At 58.7% G+C, this 7,434-nt stretch overlaps 1 long non-coding RNA gene across 1 annotated transcript; it reads right to left on the bottom strand.

Annotated features, from left to right (window-relative positions):
* Positions 1–4,488: 4,488 nt before the first annotated feature.
* Positions 4,489–7,434, bottom strand: LOC123000180 (uncharacterized). The gene is made up of 3 exons (XR_006407989.3): positions 7,031–7,434; positions 6,368–6,510; positions 4,489–4,835 (listed from the first exon to the last, which is right to left on the bottom strand). It is a non-coding gene; the product is annotated as an uncharacterized LOC123000180 (long non-coding RNA).

The following is a 7,434-nucleotide window of genomic DNA, read 5'->3' on the forward strand; positions in this document are numbered from 1 at the left end:
AAGGAGGAGGGGGCGCGGCGGCGCGGGGCCGGGACCCCGGAGCGCCCGCGCCCCCCCGAGCGCGCGCGGGGGGCGGGGACGCGAGGGGCGCGGGCCGGGCGGGGGGCGCGCGGGGCCGGCGCGGAAGGTCGCGCGAGCCGCGGCCGGGTGTCGGCGGAGGCGCGGGCGGCGGGCCCCGCGCGGAGCCGCCTCCCTCCGGCGGGGCTCGGCCGGGAGCCGCGGGCAGAGCCGCCTTAAGGTGGCGCCGCCGCCCCCGGCCCGCCCACCCGGCCCGCCCGCTGCGCCCCCCGCCGCCTCTGGCGGGCGCCCCCAGCAACCCACCCCTCCCTGGCCGACGACCAGTGGGGAAACTGAGGCTCGCGCCAGATCCCGCCGAACGTCGCCTCCTCCCTCCCGGAGGGCCCAAGAGGGAGAAACAAGGAAGCCAGAAATACCTAGGGCCCCACTGTGGGGCGCAGCGTGGGGGGGAGGGGGCAGTTCGGGGTCAGAAATGGCCTGAGGGAGTGGACTAAGACTTAAGGATCAGGAGGCCAGGAAACCTGCCTCCAGGGGGACCGGGAATAGCACAGGGCGGACACCTGGGGACTGACCGAGCCCTAGCCCCCTCTGGGTCTCAGTATTCTCATCTGTAAAATGGCAGAGGCGGGGGCTATTTTTACATGAGAAGGTATCTGAATGGCCGTCAGCCTGGCCCGGCACAGAGCAAACTCCCAGAGATTGGACTTGGTGCTCCCCTTGCCACCACCAGCAGACTGGGCTGCCTCCCCTCTCAGACTATGAGCTCCCAGAAGGCAGAGGTCCCATTGAGAATGGCCGGCTGAATCCTTGCCATCAGACTCAGGCCTCTGAGTACACGGGCTCCACTCCCACCATTGACCACAGACACCCAGCAAGCAGTTCTACGCTCACCTGGGAGCTGGGACATTCTCATTCCCGTCTTGCTTATGAAAAACCTCAGGTCCTTCGTTAAGTCAATCAACAAGCATGTATTGAGCACCTCCTGTGGACCAGAGACAGCTCTAGGCACCGGTGCGCAGCAGAGAACAAACTAGAGAGAAACCCCTGCTTTGTATTAATGCCTGCATCTGGGTCAGCAGGTGAGGGAGCAAAAGCATAGGAAACCCTACTGAACAGAACAGCATCGCCTTCCAGCCAACAGGTATTTATCGAACATCTATTACACGCCAGGCATCCTTCCAGGTACCAGGAATACAAGGGTGAGTGAAGGAGAACCGATTCCTGCCTTCTCTGAGCTCTGGGGACAAGACAAGATCACAGCTTGGCAATTATGGAACTATTTGCGTGTACAAAGGAAGAGTTTGGGAAGCAGTGACAGAGATCAAGGAGAGGAACCTACTTCTCTGGGGTGCCTGGGAGAGGCCTCTTTGAAGAGGTTCACACAGGAGATGACACCCGAAGGACTGGAGGGCAGGGAGAGAAAGACAGAGCCTGAGGACAAAGATATGAGTGTGTCCTGGGGTTTTCAGTGACTCCCTCTGGTCATCAAAATCCAAACTCCTCCCTCTTCCCTGGACAAACCCCCTCCCTGCCCTTCCCTCCCTGATCCCAACGGCCTTCACCTTCACCCTCATCCCTTCTGCTCTGGACACCCTGGCCCCTTCACTGTTTTCCCAACAGCCCAGATAGGGGTGTGCCTCAGGGCCTTTGCCTTTACTGTTCTCTCAGTCTGGAATACTGTTCCCTTGCTTCACATCCTTCAAGTCTCAGCTCAAATGTCACCTCCTAAGAAAGCCCCCTCCTGGCCACCCTCCTGGCCACCTGTTTAAGCAGTGCTCACTCATTCCACCTGCTTATTCTCAAAATACTGTATCCTGTTCTCTCTCCTTCTAGGCCCCACCAGAGTTTGTTTCCGTTTGTTTTGACATGATTATGTTTCTCTGTGGGTTGTTCTATTCGATACTTGTCTCCCTTGCTAGGCTGTGTGGGGACAGATCCCATCTCTTGGGGAGCCTGGCATATACAGTAAGTGCTCAATAAATGAGGCAATGCATGCAGGGGAGGAGAAGGAACAGCTGATGCAACTAAAGCCAGAAATCAGTGGCCACACTCCTGCTGGGAACTTCTAAGAAACAGAGTTTGGTCTACAATGCCAGGAAGTCCAGGTTCTGGGGGGTCTGCGAAGTCCCCACTCCAAAACCTTTCCACGGATGTCCCCCAGGTCCCTAGATGGAGCACCTTCTCCCAGACCTGTTCCTCCCCTGTCCATCCTGCTCCCCCAAGACAGAACATCAACCTAGCCTCTTCTCTCCCCCCACCGGCCACGCCCTCCTGCCCCTACCCCCACAGCACCCCCTCGGCCTGTGCCAGCTCTTCACCCTCTTAGTTCCAAGCTCTAGCCACCTACCTCCCCCATCTGAGCAGCTTCCACTCTTGTCACCTTTTGCGAGTCTGGCCCTCCCTCACTTAAAACCTTCCCATGGCTCCCTGTGGCCCTTGGGACAAACCCCCAGATCCTCAGGCTAGCCTCAGGTGCCCTGCACCACCTGGCCTGGCCTGGCTTCACCTCCCTCCACCCGTTCCCATGCTCTCTGCTCCAGCCGCACCAGTCCCATCACCTACTCTGTGTTCTCTCCCACCTTTGGGCTTTTGCTTGTGTGGTTATCTCTTCCTGGAATTCCCTCCTGCTCGTTCTCTGCCTGGAGAAAATCCATTTCTTCAAGGCCCAGCCCCAAAGCATCTCCGGCGGGCATCTCCTCCAAAAGGTACCTCCCTCTACACACAGCAAGCACTGTTCAGGTAGGTACTTATTCTATACCCCATCCTCGTGCTGGAAGACACTGGGCTCCTAGAGAGGGCCCAGCCCCAGGATGGGGAAGTGGGGAGCAGAGTTAAGCACTCACTCCCAGACCCAGGGCCCAGGCCATCAGCAGGACTGGGGGTGGGGGGGACGGGACACGACAGGACAGGGACTGCCTGGTGAGTCCAGAGGAGGCTTCCTGGAGGAGGGGACTTTTACCCAACAGGCTTTAAATATTTCCATCAGGCATATTCCACGGGGGGGGGGGGGGCGTGGGGGTGGTAAGTACAGGTTTGTGGATTGCCTGAGAAGCCACAAGACCCCCCCACCCCAGGATGATGTGTGTGATACGCCAGGAAGCAGGAGACAGCTTGCTCCGAGCACAGGCTTTGGGAGCAGCTTTGAGAATTTGGGGAGACTCAGCTGAGAGCACTCTGCGAGATGCGATACCCTCAAGCAGCCTGACTCCATACCCCACTGGAATGCCACATGCAGCCAGGGCTGAGCAACAGTCTGGGCAGTCTAGCTAACCTTCTCATTACGCCGAGAAGGCTTCGCCCAGCGAACCCCTGCCAGGGCTTCACACCCCGTGTCTCTAGGCCTCAGTTTCCCCATGCAGCATCCAGGAAGAAGCTGCAAACTGGGGGAAGGGACTTAGCTTCTGATCTCTCTCCTCCCACTGTACAGAAAGGCTCAGCCGTGGTTCCTGGCTGGGTTTTTATGATGTGGATTTTTTTTTTTTTTTTTTTTTTTTAAGAAAAAAGCTGAGAAGCAGCGCTGGGACCCCGGATTGCTCAGACCACCTTAAATCAGGCTCGCCGCCTCAGCTACTGTGGAAATTCCTTTCTCCGCGGTGGTTGGCTGGGTGCGCCAGCCAATCCTCCCGCAGCGCTCCCACATGGGTCCGTGACATCACAGGGGGCGCTGGCCAATGGAGGGCAAGAAAACCGCAACCAATGGCAGGAGGCACTAGGATGGGCTGGGCCAATCAGAAGGCTGCCAGCGGGGTATGGAGAGTGTGGCTCCCCCTCCCTGAGAGACGCTGAGAGCCTCGTGGACGCCAGAACTCAGTCGTTTTGGGGGGTGAGGGGGAATCCAGTTCGATTAGTATCCGAAAACCGGAGTAGCGAGCCACCCCCTGAGCCTGGCGGGTCTCTCCTTAAAAGCAAGAGTCCCTTGTCCGACACACTACCTTGCAAATCTCGGCCAGCTGGCGGGGCCGACGAGGCGCCTTTCGCCCTATTTCACAGATAGGTAAACCAAGGTGGACTTTAAATCACGCCGGACGCCTCCCACCCCCGGGAATCCCCGGGAATAGCTGACACCCTCACCCGGGACTGGAGGCGCCTAGCAGGTGTCAGTTTTTGTCTCCAGGTCAGATGGGGGAAGTATAAGCCGACGTGTAGGCGGAGGGGAGGGAGGTGGTGGGTCCCGTGCCTCGGTTTCCCCGACCGCAAACGGGAGACAAGGCGGGAGCGGGGTTCTCGGAAAGACTACGATCCCCAGAAGCTCTCGCGCGGCGCCCGCCAAAGCTGTCAATCAAAGTAACGTGGGTCCCTCTCCAGGCCCGCGCTCCCCCGCCCGCAGCCTCTCTCCTGCCAGCTCCCGCTCCCTCCCCGCCGGCTCCGGGCCCGGCGCGGTATAATTACAGCCCATTGATCCGACCCGGGCCGGGAAAGCGGCTCCCTCGGGGAGGCCAAGCCTTTGGCTTCCGACTTCGCCAACCTCTGCCTACCGCCCCCCCGCCCCCAGCCGAGCTGCTGGGCCACCAGCCAGGCCTGTCCCCTCCTGCCGGCCAGGGCTCTCAGGTGACCTCTGAGCCTCTGTTCCTGCCAAGGCTGGCGGCGAGCCCCGGTCAGAAGAGTCACACACACGTTTCCCTCCACCTGGGAACACTGGGAGCCCTCCCCGGGGTTCTAGCGCCCCCCCCACCGTGACTGTAAGACTCTTGCGGGCTTCTGTCTGGGCCTCAGTTTACTCACCTGTGTTAGTGAGATGGTTGGACAAGACTTGTTCGCAAGCCAATGCTCTTGGCGCTCTCCGCTTTCCAATGAGTGAGCAGCGAGGCTAGGCCATGCTGGGGATTCACGGAGGGGTTCCCAAGTTTGGAAAAGCAGGGGAGACCAAGCAGAACCCTCTCAGCCCCCTACAGTCAGGGCTGAGGTGGAGGGAGGGACCAGGACTGTTGGTGGGGGCAGAGACAGAGCAGGACTGAGGTCCCTGCTTGGGAAGTTGGGAAGGCTTCCTAGATGTCAGAGGGGGGTGTTGAGACTGGGGTTCTGAAGAATGCATAGGAGTTGCCTCGTTTGAGCAGTGCATTTATACCACCCAAACCCGAAGGAGACTCAGAGGAAAGCTGGGGCAATGTTAATTCTTCCCCTGGGATTGAGGGGCTCTGACCCCTCACCTTGCTGGGTGGACCTCTGACCACACCCAGGCTGTGAAGTGGGGGGAGGTGGACACGCCCATGGGCTGAAAGTCCCCTCTGCCTACTGCCACAAGGGTAGCTCAGGTGAGAAAAGAAGGGGCCACAGCAAGTCCACGATGGCCCCTGCTCAGTGGGTTTCCTCATCTGGAAACTGGGGTTGATGACAGAATCTTCTGATTAAGTGAAGGCTGATCAAGTATTTAAAAGGACTCCTAGATAAATGCTCCACGGGGGGTGGGGGTAGCCACTGTATGGCCATTACGGCCCAAAGGCCCTCTCTCCCACCCTGGCTTCACAGTCACAGAGAAACAGCCAGCAAGAGAGGGAACACAGCAGGGGAGTGGGAGAGGAAGAAGCAGGCTCCCAGCGGAGGAGCCCGATGTGGGACTCGATGTGGGACTTGATCAGAGGAGCCCGATGTGGGACCCGGAATACTGGGACCACGCCCTGAGCCAAAGGCACATGCTCAACGACTGCGCTACCCAGGCGCCCCCCCCCCCACATCTTTGATCACTCATTAAAATGGCTCAGTGGGTAGAGCACGTGACTCTTCTTAATCTCAGGGTCCTGAGTTCAAGCCCCATGTTGGGCATAGAGATTTACTTTTTAAAAAAATTTATAAATACACACACACACACAAACACAAAATCAGATCCCATCCTTCCTCTGCTCAAGAATCTTCCAGAGCTCCTAGTCACCCTCAGAATAAAATCCAAACTCCCCCACTGTCTACATGATCTGACCCCTGTCTCCTCCCTGTCCTCATCTCCTCCCTCTTTCCCCCTCGCCCTCTCCCTTCCAGCCTCTCATGCCTCTTGGCTGTTCCCCTAATATGCCAGGCAAGGTCCTGTCCCAGGACCCTAGTATGGGCTGTTTCCTTTGCCTGGACCGTGGCCAGCTCTTCTCCCCCTTCCAGTCTTGGCTCCAACACCACATTCTAGTGAGGCCTTCCTACCTGATCAGCCTCCCTCATTTTATTTCCTTCAGTAAACCCTCATCCCCTCTGAACACTTACTGATGATTTTATGGCCAGCCCAGGCCCAGCATGGGGCCTGCTCCATATATTTGTTGGGAGGATAAAGAGGCAAGCCTAGGGAGGGCCTCCGGCGCTAACCTAGCTCGCAGGGATCAGTGGCCACCTGAGGTCACACTTCCGTTGAAGGCCTGGGTTCAAATCCTACCTTGCAGCTGTGTCACCGTGATTCTGTAAAACCAGGGGAATGGTGGAAACTTCATTCTGTGGTCGTAAAATCACACAGCTGGACAGCTGAACTGGCTTTGCCTATTAATATTGTGTGAGCGCGCACAGGGGGAAGCAGGGCAGCTGTTGGCACAAAAGGGAACCTCTGTTTGGGGAGCTCCTGGTCATTCCCCCATCCCAGACCCCACAACCCCCACACCCTCTCCATCCCAAGTCCTGGCCTCGCACTGTACACGGCCCCACCTGGAGACACGCTGGCGTCCTGGTGAGCCCTGCCTCTCCATCCCTGCTCTTGGGGGGCTCCTCGCTGGACCCCAGATTCGCCCAGTCCCCAGTAAGCATCGCACAGATGTGTGTGGGACAGACTGTGTGGGCATTTTGGATCTTGCTTTTCCCGCTTCTGGTTCGCTGTGAGACCTTTCATTCTGTCTGGGCCTCAGTCTTCTCATCTTGCAAAGGGGTTGACAATGCTGCCTCCCGCTGCCGTGATTGCTGGGCAGCCTGGATTATTCCCTTGACCTGGTGTCTGGGGCTCACAACAGGCCTCCAAAGTAGGGGATGATCTGCCAGCTGCCTCTGGGCTTTTGCCCTCACCGCTCTCTCCGCCTGAAGCCCCCCCCCCCCCCGCCCTCACTCCCCCTACCCCTCTTCCCTGGCAGGCTCCTGTCGTCCAGGTCTCAGCTCAGGTGTCACATCCGTGGAGAGAGGCCCCCTGTCATTCGTCTCCTGCCCGTTGGATTTTTCTTTGTAGCATTTGACTGGTCTCTGAAATTATCTTATTTGCTGGTTTATTTGTTATCTGTCTTCCCTAGACGCTGTGGGTTCCATGAGGGTCATGAGGAGTTCCGACCTGGGTCCCTGGGCACCCACCACAGAGCCTAGTACACAGCAGGCGTCCAATTAATGGCAGGTCTGTCTGGCCCGGGAGCCGGTGGAGTGGAGGCAGCGGAGCCTAGAGACGCCTAAGGACCTGTCCAAGGTCACACAGCACCGGCGCTTTTCGGGGGCCCCGGGGCCACCCCTCCCCGCCGCTCAGGTCGGCCAGAC

Source organism: Ursus arctos, unplaced genomic scaffold, assembly GCF_023065955.2.
Source record: "Ursus arctos isolate Adak ecotype North America unplaced genomic scaffold, UrsArc2.0 scaffold_14, whole genome shotgun sequence".
Lineage (NCBI taxonomy): Eukaryota > Metazoa > Chordata > Mammalia > Carnivora > Ursidae > Ursus > Ursus arctos.